We start from the raw sequence: 17,646 nt of genomic DNA on the forward strand, positions 1-17,646 counted from the left end.
CAAGCGCACCTATGAATCTCCAACCTCGGTTTCTGGTAGTTTCGTATTTTCTCATTCTGTTTGCCAGCTAAGTTGATGTCGTTTAAGCAAGCCACGTCAATAATTTGGCATTCATTGGTATTTTTGTTTGCAACTATAATATCCGGTTTCCTGTGAATTATCTCTCGGTCATACTGAACCATGAAATCCCAGATAATCTTAACATGTTTATTATTATTATTATTATTTTTTTTTTTTTTTTTTTTTTTTGGATCTCACTAGGAGTTTTCACACAGGCTATCATCAAAGAAGTCTCTTTGAGAACAACTTGTGATTTTCCCTGGAGTTTGAGTGACAACAAGTCTCCCCAGATTTCCAGTATGAATTCTCTATCTGTTTCGATAACATTTGCAAATTAATTTGCGTTATCGCAACAGACGTTTACAATTGATTTCTCGTTAGTAGCGACCATTAACCATCACTGGAATTTGAGTGGCAATAAGCCTCTCCAAAGTCCCAGTTCTCTTCACACTGGAGGTCTGGTTAGTCTTTTTTCTCTTCGGATTTCTATCCTCCTTAATCCTCCTAAATTATTTCGTGTGGTATCAGTAGATGCCGTTACTTTTCTTTTTTTTTTGTGGAGGGCGGGGGGCTGTTTCAGTTTTCTTGATTTCATGTAGCGTTTCTTTGTGTTTTACCTTTGTAGCAGATTTATTATCATTTTTTTTTTATTATTTTTTTTTTTTTTTTTTTTTATTATTATCATCATCATCATCATCATCATCATTATCATTATCATTATTATTATTATTATTATTATTATTTTTTTTTTTTTTTTTTTTTTTTTTTTTGTACCCACTAGAATTTCTCACACAGATCATTATCAGAGATTATTCACTTATAACAATCGGTAATGTTCTCTCGAGTCTGGGTGACAACTTCCTTCCAAAAGTGCCAAGTGGTATCCGTCAATAACCTTTGCAAATGACCTTGCGTTATCACAAAAACCGCTTACTGTTGATTTCTCGCTGACAAAGACTATTCGGGTAACTGTAAGCCTCCTAAAGGTCTCACTATTCTCTGTATTTTCCAGTGCATGTCTATTTAGTGCTCTTTCTCCTCGGTCTTTCCATCCTCCTTTACTCTCCATGACTATTGCATCAGCTAATGTGCGTGCCTTTGCAGGGTGTCGCACAATTCATAAGATTTGTTGTCATCTCAGTTCCTGTTCATGTCGCATCCTTTCTATCTTTTTGTCCTTTTTTTCTTCGTTTTTCGTCTTCTTTTTCTTTAGCTTCTTCCTTCTTTTCCTTCTTCCTTTAATTATTATTATTATTATTATTATTATTATTATTATTATTGTTATTATTATTTACTTTTTGTGTATGATTATTGGTATTGCCGATTTTATACTGATAGGCGGATCATAACAAATGAATATAGGCTATCAACATCTTCTTTTCTTAGTCTTCCAGCACTTTCCGCAAAGATTCTGGTGGTTCCCAACAAGGAAGTCTTTTGAAGTACTCTAACATTGCAATGGGTCCCAATCTTCTCAATCCGCTTGTCAAATACTTTTGTCACACTCCCCAAGGCTCCCATCACAATAGGTACAACTTCTACCTTCGACAACTTCCACCATCTTTTTATCTCCCTTGGTATCTTTCGACCTCCTCCTCCTCCTCCTTCTTTTATTCCACATTCGCATCAGCTAGCACTGCTATATCAATGATTTTTGCCTTTTGTTTCTTTTTTTTTTCCAACAAAACTAAATCTAGTCTCCTTGTTTCAATAACATTATCATATTGGATAGTCATATACCACACCATTTCACATTATCACTCTCCATCACCACTTTTGGAGGCGACATAGAACTAGATTGTCCCACGTTCCACTGGCTCGGACAGTCGGACTATAAACTAGTCATGGCCCATCTGAATCTGGGGAATAGGCCCAAACTAAGAAGGTAGCGGAAGTTAACTCTAACCCTAATCCTAACCTGAATGACCCCTCCATCTCCAATAGGAAACCTCCAAGATACCCACACCCCGACCCTTTTCTTTTCATCCCCGGCTACCCCAATAAGCAAATCATGGAGAAACCTCAGACCCCCCCCCCCAACCCCAGTTTCTTTGCTCCTGCAACCCAAAACAGATAGTGATTTGCTTGTTGTCGGCCAACACCAAGCCGGAAAACAGTGGGCGTTCTACCACCTTGAGAGGGTGGGGGGGGGGAGGAGGGCTTACAAAACATTTTGATGATATTTTTTGGATTTCTTCCCCCATCCCAAGCCAATGAAATGTAGCATAAACGAACGACTTTTTATAAAATTTTATGTTTAAAAATTTATTTTATTGCTTTAAATTAATAATAATAATAATAATAATAATAATAATAATAATAATAATAATAATAAACACGATATGATTTGGGGGGCTTAGGTAGGGTGACCCCCGGTGTGCTTAAGGTATTGTGGTGAATTAAAACTTTAGCGAGGATCAAGCATAGTCTAGCAAAAGTACAGTAACGAGGATGGCCATAGACACCCCTCCCCAATTTTTGAGTGGCCTTGTGCCTAATTTTTTGTTTATTAGTGTTTTGATTGTAAACTTTCGAGAGTGAATAAAAAAATATATATAACTCAAAGTGTAGTATCTGTTTATCAGATGCTGCACTTCATTTTTTTGTTCTCGATTAGTGGAGGAGAAATGCTTCACGACGGGAACAATTTTTAATTTTTGTTCCTTTTCTCCACTTTAAAAAACGACCCTGGTGTCAAACTCTGCTCTCGTTGGAAGGCAAAGTAAATAGGAACTCACTAGCTATGATTCTCTTGTTGTAAACTGCATAGGTTTCGTTTCTATTAAAGATGACGTTTTCAGGCTGAATAGTCTTGAAGTAGTCAGCTGACAGACAGACAAACAGACAGACAGACAGACAAACGCCTCTTATATAAGTATCGATCAACAATCTGTTTTTTAACAAAGTTCGACGCATCACTAAAATATGTTTCACCCACGCATTAATTTTTTTCTTGCGCAAATTATAGTTTCGTTCAATCCTTCAGTAATCAATATTACGACTTCAGTTACAGCATTGTCGATATCGGTGAGCAGAAAGTAGATAAACTAACACCAGTAACACACACACGCACGCACACACACACACACACACACACACACACACACATACATATATATATATATATATATATATATATATATATATATATATATATACTAGCCGGACGCCTGGTGTTGCCCGGTCATATAATACGCTTAAACATAATATTTTAATTTATGCAGATTGCGTATAAATTATTTTAGAATCAATTTTCTATGAATAATGTATTACGAGGAATAATTTGCCCGGTGGACTGATTCACAAAAAAAAAAAAAAAATTTTCTAAATAAATATTTGATATGTGGGCTTGACGATGTATGCGCTTGAAAAAGTCACTTCTGATAGAGTATTGTCGCCACATCTGGGCAGGAGCTGCTAGAAGCAGCTTATCCTGCCTTGAAAAAGTACAAAATAGACTTCGTTGCTCAGTGGGGGATGCCCTTTTCTCTTCCCTTATATATATATATATATATATATATATATATATATATATATATATATATATATATATAGTAAAGATAGGGTCGCAACGTCCCTTCTGTGGGAAAGCGGTTGCAGGGAAGAAAAAAAAAGCATCCTCCACTATTCCGTGGCAGGTACTCGTCTGAGCTCCAATCTCTGGTCGCCCCTCGCTAATTTCTAACGAAAAACACCCGTCTAGTTGAAACCACTGTCAATAATTTCCCCGCTCTTTGACTGTGTCTTAATCAAAACGTTTCCATGAACAAAGTTTCTTTCTTAGAACTACACGCCTGTGGAACTCTCTTCCGTTTGTTTGTTTCCCAGCTGACTACAATATGGTTGTCTTAAGTAATCCAATCTACCAAATTTCCATTTCTAGCGATTTCTAAGATATTATCCCATTGATTATTGAACACTCAATAGCCCTTATCCTTGAGTGGCCTTGCTAAGTCTTGGTTTTTGTTAAAAACTATATATGAATGCTCAATTATGAAATATGATAATTTTGTAGCTTACTTTTTAAGTCATCTCTCCTTTTTGGCTTAGATTTATTGGTATATGAACAATTACTGAATTATATTAACCCAGTATAATTCGGAATACTACAAATTTATATATATATATATATATATATATATATATATATATATATATATATATAAGAGCAGTCGCTAGTATTGAGCAAAAGCCTTCTTTTCCCCTAGCTTGTATCTGATCTTATATCGTTATGATTTATTTAATTGTTTTAAAGCCTACTTATTCTTAATATTATTAATCTGTTATCGGAACGATTCGCGCATGCGCATTCGTGAAACAGTTGACAAATAGATAAAAATCTGACGAAACCCCCCCCCCCACGTACCCATTTTTCAACTTTGATCTCTTAACAGCTTTTCCCCTTCCGATGAAAACCGATCAAAAACTTTTCCACGAGTCTGAATATCCTATATACCAAATTTCGAGTCTGTAGATCAAATGTTCGTTGAGTACATAGGTTGAGAAGTGCCCTCACACACACATTCTCACTGTTATAGATATATAGATAGTGTAATACTGTCTCAACGCTGCTTTATATATTTCATTATTTGTTAATCATTTATTAATTAATGGGCATTTGTTTCTTATTTTATATTTATTTCCTTGTTTTTGTTCTCTTTCAAGTTATCCCTTCTTTTTTTCTTATTTCTCTCTATCTTTCTTTCATTTCCCCCTATCTATTTATCCAACTGTCTATTGATCTATATATCTAGCTAGCTAGTTACTTGTTCGCTACAAAGCACATAGACAATGGGTGTAAAGGCAATAATAATAACCAATATTGTTATCGACGCAATTTAACTATTTTCGGGTTTCATCTCCCTTCCGCCATGTTCAATTATAATGATATCGATCTCGTTTTGAAAGACCAGCACACATATACGTGACAGGGGGTTCCGTGCCGAATTCCGATGAAACGAAGCCCTAGGCTGTGGCGCTTTTGATGCACTTCCAAACACCCGGCTCTTACGGGTAGAGATATGCAAAGGGATGTCTTTGATTTAATTGAGAAGAACACGGGGGTTCTTCCAACACCGTGCGAATCAACCCGTATGGTTTCACCATTACTGGATGTGCTCTTGAAGTGGGTGGATTCAAATGTGAAGAGGGCCCTCTGAATGTTGTTTAAGATACTTTTTCATCTTATTCAAGGTGTGCTAAGGTATTTTGGACGTTCACTTATTTTAACATCGAAACCACCTGATGTTTTGTTGTTGTTGTTTTATTTCGTTTTTCACTTGCGCCAATTAAGGTATCTTCCGTATTCTTGTTTTTTTTTATATGTATAGCTTGTATTGACATGTTTGTTAACAAGATTTTGCGAATGTTATATATTAGGGAATCGACGTCAGCAGCGATTAAGTTTACTATCAGATTGACAAGAAAGTGTTTGCGGTTCTTAACTTTGAAATTCAGCTGAACATATCTCGACTGAAACAAAGGTTTGTTAATCGAAATAAGCACGATCACAATGAACACACATTTGCCAATGCAAAACAAATGTATTCACGCCAGTGACGTAAAAACCTTGCGTTATAGTAGCGATGAAGTCGTTTTTGATATCGCTTAGGTTTTTGAAGCACTTCTGCAGAAAGTTGTCGAGATGCTTGAAAAAGTAGCAGTAGGTAAGTGAGAGATCTGGAGAGTATGACGGATGAGGCAGAGTTTCGTAGCCAATTCGTTCAACATCTACAGGGTCGGTTTAGCAATGTTCGGTCGGGCATTGTCGTGCAGAACAATTGTGCCGTTTCTGTTGACTTAATACTAGGTCTTGTTGTCGAAATTTCTTATGCATTTCATCCATTTGTTGACAGTACTTCACCGCCATAATGGTTTCGCCTGCAGTATAAAAACTATAATTGATGAGACCGGTCGCTAACCACAAAACAGTCAGTCAGCATGACCTTCTTCTGGTGTACCTCTGGCTTCAGAAAGTGTCATGAAGCCTCGTCAGTGTCTAACCACCGAGCTGTCGTAAAGAACCCACTTTTAATCGCAAGTCACAAACTGGTCGAGAAACGGGTCGTTCTTGTTGCGTAAAAGAAGGGATTTCATAAAGGCGTTTCTTTTGGTTATCATTGAATTCGTGAGACATTCATTTATTAAGTTTTTTCCCAATCTCTCTCAAGCGGTTGGAAATCGTCGTATACGTTACGTCTAATTCAGAAGCAAGTTCTCGAACAGTTGTGCATGGATTGGCTTCGACTAAGGCTCTTAATTGATTGTCAATAGCTGATGGCCAACCACTACGCTCATCATCTTCCAGACTCTAGTCGCCGCCACGAAATTTATTAAACCAGCATTGTGCTGTGCGTTCAGTAGTGGTTCTAGGGAAAACGCTTCGTGTATATCACGAGCTGTTTTAGCAGCTTTTCGGCCTAGCTTGAATTGAAATAAGAAAATTGAGTGAATTTTTTCCATCTTGTATTCAACATTCTGAAAAGACATAACTGTTTTAAAACGATTGTAATTTAAACGATTAGATAGAGCGAAAAACGCTCTTTAAAATGATATATAACGTAAAGGTATTATAACGAAAACTTATTTTAAATGACATTATTTGAAATCAAAATTAAAACTTTACCGAACCGAATAGTTGGAATTTTAGCAAGAATTCCATTTTTTGCATGTCAGGATGACCCTGATCTGCAAACAGAATAGAGACGGATGACGTAAATTTTAGACAAGGATCAGGCGTAAAGCAAGATAAGCAAAACAAATTCGGGCGATGACGAATGATATCACGTTTTCGAGGAGAGAAAACTTAGGTTCGCATATCAGTCTCTCGATGGAAGATGTGTAAATAATACACGGCCAATAATGTAGAAATTATCTTATAGGAATGTTACCTCGAGTCTGTCCGTCCGCGTCACTCATTTCATTACATTAAGAAGTTAAATTTAAGAAGTAAATAACTAGCTAAGATAACATTAGTCTGTTTCCTCGGTTAATTTTCTCCAAATAAAACCTTGGAGAAAACTCAGCGAACGTATTCTTGTATTACTATCTTCATGTAAAGAGGCATGTTTCTACAGTAATCAATAGATTAAGCGACGACGATAAAAGAAACAATGATAAAGATTATAAAAATATATATATATAAACACCCTACGCGTATAATTAGCGCACATATGTATAAATAACTCTTAAATGCATCATTGAAAATGTTGCACAAAGCCTACTGAAAGATACACATAACTCATCTAGACAGAGTACAAAATTGACTTCACAATTTAGCGGGGGATAATCTCTCCTCCATTGTCTTTTTGTTACAGGAGAGATGTTGCAAGTCTTTCTATTCTATCAGCATTTCCATGATAGATGCCTAACTGAGTTCCAACCACTGGTCCTGCCTCCATGTAAAACATTCACGGCAACAACTCGCTTTTCTATCAACACCGCAAAAAGATTTTTTCTCTGTGATCCTAAAATGAAACGAAACATCCACGAGCAGAGTTTCTTTCAAAGAACTTCCTATCTGCGGCACATGTTACCCCGAGAGTACTTCCTTACAGACTAGACAATCTAATGTCAATAAGAGTAGTAGTTGATGTGCAAAGATTAGAAGCTCACAGTATTAATGTTGGAGTCCCTCAGGGGTCCATCCTGGGCCCAACTTTTTTCCTGATCTACATTAATGATCTTCCAAATCACATCCTTACATCATTTGTAGACATTTATGTTGATGACACTACCATCTATGGTAGCAAATCTAAGTCAGTAAACGACCAAGTTCTCTCTGATTCTCTCTCCTCTGATCTTGAGCACATGGTACAATGAGGAAAGGAGTGGCTGGTTACTTTTAATGCATCTAAAACAAAGATTCTCTCTTTACATCATCAACGTTCTGATCCCCATCTGGCATCAATTGAAATGAATGGCTCTCGTCTTGAGGAGACCTCAAGTTTTGACAAACTTCTGGGCTTGACCTTTACTCCTTTATCTTAAATGGAATAGGTACATCAAATCTATTGCCAAGGCCGCTGGAAAAATGGTGGGATCTTTCTATTGATCAAGTAGATATCTCACTGCTGATGCAATTCTCTATCTATATAAGAGCCAGGTACGTCCAAGGATGGAATACTGTTGCCACATCTGAGCAGGAGCTGCTAGAAAGGACTTGTCCTGCCTTAATACAATTCAAAATAAACTTCGTAGCCTCATAGGAGATATCCTTTTCTCTTCCCTGAAACCTCTACCTCACAGAAGAGATGTTGCTAGTTTGTCTCTGCTGTATCGTTATTTTCATGGAAAGTGTTCGACTGAGCTTGAGTTTATGGTCCCCCTTCGCCAAACTTTCACAAGAAACACTCGTCTAGCTGTAAACACTATCAATAATTCCCTCCACTCGTTATCTGTGCCTAAACCTAAAGGTAGATTCCATGAACAAAGCTTCTTTCTTAGAACTGCACGCCTGTGGAATTGTCTTCCGTTTTCCTGCTTTCCAGCTGACTGCAATATGGTTGTCTTTAAGTATAACGTAAACAAGTTCTTGATGAGCCGTTCCACTTGTTAACAAATTCACTGAATTTCCATTACTAACGATTACTATATTGTCCAATTTCTGCTGTACACTCTTTGACCCTTATCCTCGAGTGGCCTCTTGGCCTTGATAAGTGGTGATGCCTATGTAAAAAAAAGTACAAGGTGTCTTCAATGAGTTTCCAGGCATTTTTTATTGATAGATCACATATGAAAATATAGTTTCTTCCAAAGTAATCTCTTCCAGCTGTAATGCCCTTGTCTCTGCTAAGCGATTTGGCCACGCACTGACCAATCAGCTTGCAGAGAGCATTGATTCTATCTGTACCCTGAAGAACTTTTTTTAATGTAACCTCTTTGGGAATCACGGGTTATCAGCAGACGGGACCCAGGAACCATTGAAGAAAGACACACACACACTCTCTCTCTCTCTCTCTCTCTCTCTCTCTCTCTCTCTCTCTCTCTCTCTCTCTCTCTCTCTCTCTCTCTCTCTTCTATTTCTGTCCACTGAACACTCAAGCATAGATGATCTTCGGTGAAATATAACTGCTGGGCGACAGCTAAAGAATTTTCAACTCTTCATTTTTCTTCACTGTCCAACTTTCTGTCACTGGAACAATCTTTTTCATCGTTTTGTTAAAAGAGGTTTTGTTTTTATTCCTTGTTACGTGTTCGTTTACTATAATTTCATAAAGGAACATCTTGAATCTATAGGTTTACTATACTGATTGAGACGTTCCTTATAAATTTTATTAACTTCAGAAAGCGTAGAATATCCCAATATTAAGTTGATGCATGCATTTTTTTTAGATGATTATCAGATCTATTGGTTTTCTAATTGCAGATTTTCATTTCCACTCGGAAAAATACAGAAAGTGTTTCCGGTAAGTCATTTTAAATTCACTGTTTGTTTGTATCTTTTATTTTATATCATTTTATTTTCTAAAAATAAAATTGGGGAAAAGATTCTCTTTTTTTCTGCTCCATAATGTATACGACCGCAATCTGTTCAGTGAAACCCAGCCAACTGTATCATCGTATAACGAGTTTATCCTGTGAACATATCGAGTGTCGAGTCTATAGAACTTTTTACTTAAATATATTGGAATCTTTTGAACGGGTTCTTTGAAGTTTTTAGTTAAATTTTTATTGCATTTTATATATATATATATATATATATATATATATATATATATATATATATATATATATATACATATATATATATATATTGAATATAAAAACATTGAGCTAACTGCAAAAGACAGAAGGAAGTGGATAGAAATGGAAATGTGTGACAGAAAAATCAAGGAGTTCTCGGCGTTTTGCATCGAAAAACTAAAAGAAGCGAGATTCAAGTCAAAAAATAATACTGAGCAGTGTGGAGCTAAATTCTCGCATTTATATGTCTGTCACCACTGCGGTCGCCATTGCAAGTCTCTAGCAGGACTAAAGTGCCACATGCGTCTAAGTGAATGTCGACACGCTGAGTTCTAGACCTTCAGATCAATTGTCGGAGTCTTATACGTCGAAAATCGACGGAGAGTCCATCATATATATATATATATATATATATATATATATATATATATATATTCATATATATATTTATATACATATATATGATAAATATATGATAAATATATTTGACATATAAATAAAATATATATTTATATGTGATGTATAATATACATGATATATACTATGTATATGATATAATCTATTTGATATGTACATATAATATATATTTATATATGTTGTGGAGACGCCCACTAATTAATATAGGTGGGTGAATGAGATATAAAAAGGTATCAATCACCAATACCGAGGGTGTTCTGCAGCGACCGCCAAATAGGCAAGACGCGTATGTTGCCTCCAGTAAGACATGCAACACGCCACCTGCCGGAATATCTCCAACTGAAGTATATCTGAAGACATGTAAATATGTATATAACTTTTCTTCCTAATATATTATTGTTATACCTTACACTTTCCGTGTTCTTGTTAATTATTTGTGTAAACACAACAATATATCATATAATACATATATGATGGATACTATGCATATGATATGATATAGTTGATATATATATATATATATATATATATATATATACTATGCGTATGATAAAGATATTTGATATATAGATATAATATATTTGATACATATAATATATATTCATATATGATATAATATATATGATATATACTGTGTGTATGATATAATATATTTGATATATAGATACAATATACTTGATATATAGGTATAATATATATATTTATATATTATATATAATATATTAACAGAAGCGTTGTACCGGCGTAGCCCGGTGGAACATATCACAAATCTGGAAAAGATTCGGTAAGGACCCCCCCCCCACAACACAAAAAAATAAAAAATAAACTACGGTTGTTAGTGGAGGTCACTGTATTGCTGTTTTAAATCGATTACTGGCGTGTATTGGTGGATACTGGCTGCCTTTGCAACTGGAACTCACTGGAAGCCATGATAAACGTCAGCCTCTATTGGAAGGGAGTGTTGATCACTGGCAGTTAGTGCTATATAGAAGTGTGTACTGGTGGATCTTGACCGTCAATACATCTGTAACTGTCTGTTTCCGGCGTACGGCCTTAGTCACTGGCGGCCATGAGCGGTATCAGCCTCCAGTCGATGAACACTGGCGGTTAATGCTGTATCATAGAGCAGCGGGGATTTTTGTCCGTGGTGAACATTGTTCTTTTATAATAGTTATTGTCATTTCATGGTATGACCGGTGTGTACCAATTAAATGTAACTGTATATGTTATAATAAAAAAAGACGAAGAAGAAAAAGAATAATAATAATAATAAGAAGAAGAAGAAGAAGAAGAAGAAGAAGAAGAAGAAGAAGAAGAAGAAGAAACAACAACAGAGGCATAGGCGACTGTCGACCATAACTTACCGATGTTGAATTGTTCCGCAGACCAGACCGGACTTTCTCTTTTTGTTTTATTTCGATTGCAACGATATTCAAGATATTTTAGTTTAGTTGCACGAAAATTATTATTCCCCACTTCCGCAAAAAAAAAACATAGAAAGCATAACAGATTACAGCCATTGAGAAACATTGTAATTAATTTTTTTTTCACTAAAAATGCAATAAGCAAAAGAAAATAGTCTATTCTATTTTCTAATATATAAAAGGCTATATGTCTGTCTGTCTCCATATTTCAAACTCTATATCTGCCGAAACTAAAAGTCGCAGAGCGGTGCTAGGAACCTCTAACGGTTGGATTTTTTTGCAACCCGTTCTTTTATGGATGTTTAGCCGGTTATAATTTTTAAAGAGTCAAAAATGAGTCAAAATTGAAAAAAAATTGTCATACATTTTGTAAATTAATCTTAGTTTTTTTTGTTTTTTTGTTTATTTTTAATCAGTCCATATGCTTGTCACGTTGGTATAGTGGTAACGTCAGCATCTTTGAATGCTACAGTTTTGCTTTCGGGTTCCATTCTAACTGATGGCACCCAAATATTTTTTTTTTTTTTTTTACTTTTGAAATCACGACTCAACAATAATATATACGAAATCCGGACAAATTAAAATATCATCTTTAAGCGTATTTTACGACCGGATAAAGTCGGGTTCCCCCCCCCCGCTATGTTAATATATTTGTATAATACTGAAAGAGATCCAACCCCTTAAAACATTGTATTCTAATTTTAAAAACAAAACAAGTAAAAACATATTCTATGTTTTAAATAAAGAAATAAAGAAATGTTCAATTGACCTTCTCGTTTCAAAAGAAAAAGCAAAAACGGAAAACAAAGTCCCAAACGATGTACGTGTTAGCGTCTTGAACTGTTTAAAACGAAATATGATCAACTATAAATGAAACCTGTTTTGGTTTTTGTGTACATTTTTTACAAAGGAATCACCACTTATCAAGGCCCAGAGCTACGCGAGGATAAGGGTTAAAGAGTATACAGTGGTCAAAAGGACAATATCCATAGTAATCGTTAAAGTGTAAATTTGGTAAATTGGATTACTTAAGGGGAACGACTTATCAAGAACTTGTTTACATCGGATTTGAAGACGACTATATTGTAGTCAGCTGGAAAGCAGGTAAACGGAAGAGAGTTCCACTGGTATGCAGTTCTTAGAAAGAAGCTTTGTTCGTGGAATCTACGTTTAGGTTTAGGCACAGATAAAGAGTGGAGGAAATTATTGATAGTGTTTACAGTCAAACAAGTGTTTCTCGTGAATGTTTGGCGAGGAGGGGAGCTATAGATTGGTGCTCAGACGAGCACTTGCCATGAAAATAACGATAAAACAGAAACAGGCTCGCAACATCTCTTCTGTGAGAAAGAGGTCGCAGGGAAGAGAAAAGGGCACCCCCTACTAGGCTACGAAGTCTATTCTGAACTCTGTCAAGACAGAATAAGGTCTTCCTAGCAGCTCCTGCTAAGATGTGACAGCAATACTCTATCCTTGGACGTATCTGGCTCTTGTATGGGTAGAGAATTGCATCAGCTGGTAGATATCTACTGGATCGATAGAAGGATCCCATCATTTTCCAAGCGATCTTGGCAACGATTTTGATTTTCTTTAGTGCAATAATTGATCATGTTATTAACACAAAGAAGATTTCTATCGCGTTGATATACTCGTGTACAAAAGAAAAAACGAAAACGAAAAACAAAAACCCAAACAGTGTACGTTTTAGCGTCCTAAATTGTTTAAAACGAAATAAAATCAACAGTAAATGCAACATTTTTTTTTTAATTTTTAGGTCGGTATTTAATCGTTAATTTTCGTATAACTTTTTGAATCCTTTTATGTCAACCTTATATATTTGTTTCAAATAATTCTAACACAAACAAAACGAATATACGTAAGTAAAATGCAGGTAAAAAAAAAAAACAGTGTACGTTTTTAGCGTCCCAATTTGTTCAGAACGATATTTATTTGTATATTCATGGCGGAATGGAATTATTTTTTTCAAACAAAAAAAAACAAAGGCATTTACGTGTGTAAAAAAAAGAGTAAATATGGAAATGGAAGCGTAGGAAATATTAAATAACAAGGTTTGTATTAGACTGTTTTTTTTTGGTTCGGCGTAGGTGAAGGTTGCGAAACTCTAGAGCTCTTGAAACAGCAGTGAAGGAATAGACCGAGTTTGTTTAGGCGATCAGTGACGCTATCTTGTTTCATGTTTAACCGTTCGTTAAAAAGGAAAAACTAATAATCCAGTATGTATTTATTTGCTTCCCCACTGAGCAAATTAGGCACAAGGCCGTTTTTTAATGTGGAGAGAGAGGGAGGGGGAAGGGAAAAGGGGACTAGCTCCCGATGGGTGGGAAATGGGAGCTGGATAGTGACAATTGGTATGAAGGGTTGCCCCTACATTGACCAAGGTCTGATATGTGGAGTTACCCCCACATATGGTCTTTGCTTGCAGTATCTGCCGGAACAGATACTACACTTTGAGGTATTTATTTGCTCCCCCACTGAGCAAATTAGGCACAAGGCCGATTTTTAAAGTGAGGAGTGAAGGGGGAATGAGAAACAACTCCCCGGGGAGTAAGGGAGCTGGATAGTGACAATTAGTATGAAGGGTTGCCCCTACATTGACCAAGGTCTTATATGTGGGATTGCTCCCACATAAGGTCTTTGCTTGCAGTATGTATTTATTTGCTTCCCCACTGAGCAAATTAGGCACAAGGCCGTTTTTAATGTGGAGAAAGAGGGATGGGGGAGGGAAAAGGGGAACCAGCTCCCGAGAGGTGGGAAATGGGAGCTGGATAGGAACTGTTGGTATGAAGGGTTGCCCCTACATTGACCAAGGTCTGATATGTGGGGTTTCCCCCGCATATGGTCTTTGCTTGCAGTATCTGTTCCGGCAGATACTACACTTTGAGATATTAAATCCTTTATTCATGTTAAAAATACATTGAAAATCAACAATGAACAAAAAACTTAGGCACATGACCAACTCTCTTGTCGCCCGAGCCACAGAGGGCCATGGGCCAGTAACTAATAATCCAGAAATCGAAGAAAAGAAAACGGGCAACCAATAAGAGCAGCGGAAATTAACAGTTAGGGAGCGATCATTATTTGTAGAATCGAAACTCTAAAACTAATCTGAAATGTATATAGGTAAGAAACAAATACGAAAAGTCATAGGGCCAAACTTGCGACGAATGTTGAGAAGTTACTGGTTACGACGGGGTTTGTGGGATGAGATAATAATTAAAGATGAAAATTCTGAAACCACAGTAATGTTAGATGTAGTTTGGATTGTGGCACTTGTAGGAATAAATATAATATTTTATTTTAACAGGTGAATGCGGCTATAAATATGCACAAAACCTACATAAGTTAGTGAATAGTAGTCTTACCATAGTGAATTTATATGTGTTTGCCAAGCTATAATGTTTCTTTGTTTATGGGAATAATTGGCCATCTTTTAATAATACATATATATATATATATATATATAGAGAGAGAGAGAGAGAGAGAGATAGAGAAAGAGAAAGAGAGAGAGAGAGAATGAAAGAGAAATAGGGAGAAGAATAAAAAGATAGATAGAATAGATAGAAGAAAAATAGAATAGAAGAAGGAGATAGATAGAAGATAGATAGAAACAGATGAGGATAGAAGAATAGATAGAATAGTAAGAAGATAGATAGATAGATAGATAGATAGATAGATAGATAGATAGATAGAACAAAAAATAGAAGATACAAGAAAAATAGAAAGAAAAGAAGAAGAGACGAATAGATAGAACAGATAGATTGAAGAAGATAGGTAGAAGATGGTCTCTCCTCTGATCTTGAGCACGTGGTACAATGGAGAAAGAAGTGGCTTTTAATGCATCAAAAACCAAGCTTCTGCCTTTACGTCATCAATGCTCTGATTCCCATCAGGCGTCAATTGAAATGAATGGCTCTCGTCTTGGGGAGGCCTCGTGTTTTGACAAACATTTGGGTTTGACCTTTACTCCTGATCTGAAGTGGAACACGTACATCAAATCCGTTGTCAAGGTCGCTGGAAAAATAGTGGGATCCTTCTATCGATGCAGTAGATATCTCACTGCTGATGCAATTCTTTACCTATATAAGAGTCAGGTACGTCCACATCTGGGCAGGAGCTGCTAGAAATAACTTATCCTGCCTTGACAGTTCAAAATAGACTTTGTAGCCTAGTGGGAGGTACCCTTTTCTTTTCCCTGCAACCTCTTTCTCACAGAAGAGACGTTGCGAGCCTGTCACTGCTTTATCGTTATTTTTATTGCAAGTGCTTGTCACTAGAAACCCTCGTCTATCTGAAACCACTATCAATAATTTCCCCTACTCCCTATCCGTGCCTAAACCTAAACGTAGATTCCATGAACAAAGTTTCTTTCTTAGAACTGCACACCTATGAAACTGTCTTCCCTTTGCCTACTTTCCAGCTGACTACAATATGGTCGTCTTCAAGCCCAACGTAAACAAGTTCTTGATGAGCCGTTCTTCTTAACTAATCCAATTTACCAAATCTACACGACTAACGATTCCTGTGCTATTGTCGCATTGACTACTGTACACTCTTTAAGCCTTATCCTCGAGTGGCCTCTGAGCCTAATAAGTGGTGACTTCTATATAAAAAAGATAGAAAGAAGATCGAATAGAAGAATAGATAGAATAGAGAAATATAGAGAAGAAGAGAATAAATGAAAATCTACGCGCATGTGATATAATATATGTGACATAAAGATATTAAATACATATATATACATTATATAATACGTTATATGCATGTATGTATATATATATATATACATATATATATATCACCTATTTCATTACTGAAAGCATCATTAAACCTGTTCTTTGAAGTTTTTAGATATATTTTAATTTCGTTGTATATAAACACACATGATACAATATATTTCATGTATGTGCATAATATATATTCATATATAATATGTACGATATATAATATATATATGATATATAATATATATATATGATATATTATATATATATAATATATATATATGATATATTATATATATATATAATATACATATGATATATATATATATATATATATATATATATATATATATATATATATATATATATATATATATATATATATATATATCCGTAACTACAGCAAAGGTAAATGTTTCTCACATGCTTTTCCCTTTAAGGGAATTTTTCTTTTTTCTTTCTCTTCAAAACTGCTCTATTGTCAAAAGTGTGTTTATTCATAAAGTCTGAAGAAATGCTGGTTTTGGAAAATTTTCAAACGATATAATGTTTGAAATTGTTCGACTGGACATGGAAACAATTGTAACGTAAAATGAAATACACTTTTTGTTGCCATCAACATCCTTTTTGAAGTCTTGATTTTGCTTCCACAGTATATAAATGCTCAATTATGAAATATGATAATTTTGTAGCTTACTCCTAAAGTCAACTCTTTTTGGCTTAAAACTCATTGGTATATGAAAACTTACTGAATTACACGAACTCAGTATATTACATATAAGTATATATATATATATATATATATATATATATATATATATATGAACAAATGATTAATAAAACATGTTAAAAGACATCTTGAAAAAGAGTTAAAAACATATTTAATTTAAAAAGGAAGCACAAGATTATCTTGTGCTTCCTTTTTAAATTAAATATGTTATAATATGTTATATATTATAAGCTCTATTTCCTTTTCGGTTTTATTGAGCTTTTAGATCTGGTTGAGATTACTTTACTTGTAAATATTAACTCTTTAATATTTATAATGTATTTTAAGTTTACCATTTTGATTACCTTGGTAAACTTATTGTAATTTTTATTTCTTATAAATATATATATATATATATATATATATATATATATATATATATATATATATATATATATATATATATATAGTTGCTGGAAATATTGCATACTTAAAAGGTAATTATTAAACTGTATTTTGTAAATGTCATCTCAAATGACTTTGACAACTGATCGTTAAGAGAAATGTTCGCATTCATGTGCATCTCAAAGCAAAACGTATGGATGATTAAAAG

General features: G+C 35.0%; 1 protein-coding gene across 13 annotated transcripts in view; it reads left to right on the top strand.

Moving 5' to 3' along the window:
* The window catches only part of LOC145283718 (complexin), a 665,844-nt gene that overhangs the window by 169,311 nt on the left and 478,887 nt on the right, over window positions 1-17,646 (top strand). For all 13 annotated transcript variants that reach the window (XR_013868720.1, XR_013868719.1, XR_013868718.1 and 10 more), the window contains one exon: window positions 9,428-9,467. The gene's annotated coding sequence lies outside the window, so the exon portion shown is untranslated. The remainder of the gene's footprint in view (window positions 1-9,427; window positions 9,468-17,646) is intronic.

Source organism: Euprymna scolopes, chromosome 8 (assembly GCF_053919585.1).
Source record: "Euprymna scolopes isolate OS-2025 chromosome 8, ASM5391958v1, whole genome shotgun sequence".
Taxonomy (NCBI): domain Eukaryota; kingdom Metazoa; phylum Mollusca; class Cephalopoda; order Sepiida; family Sepiolidae; genus Euprymna; species Euprymna scolopes.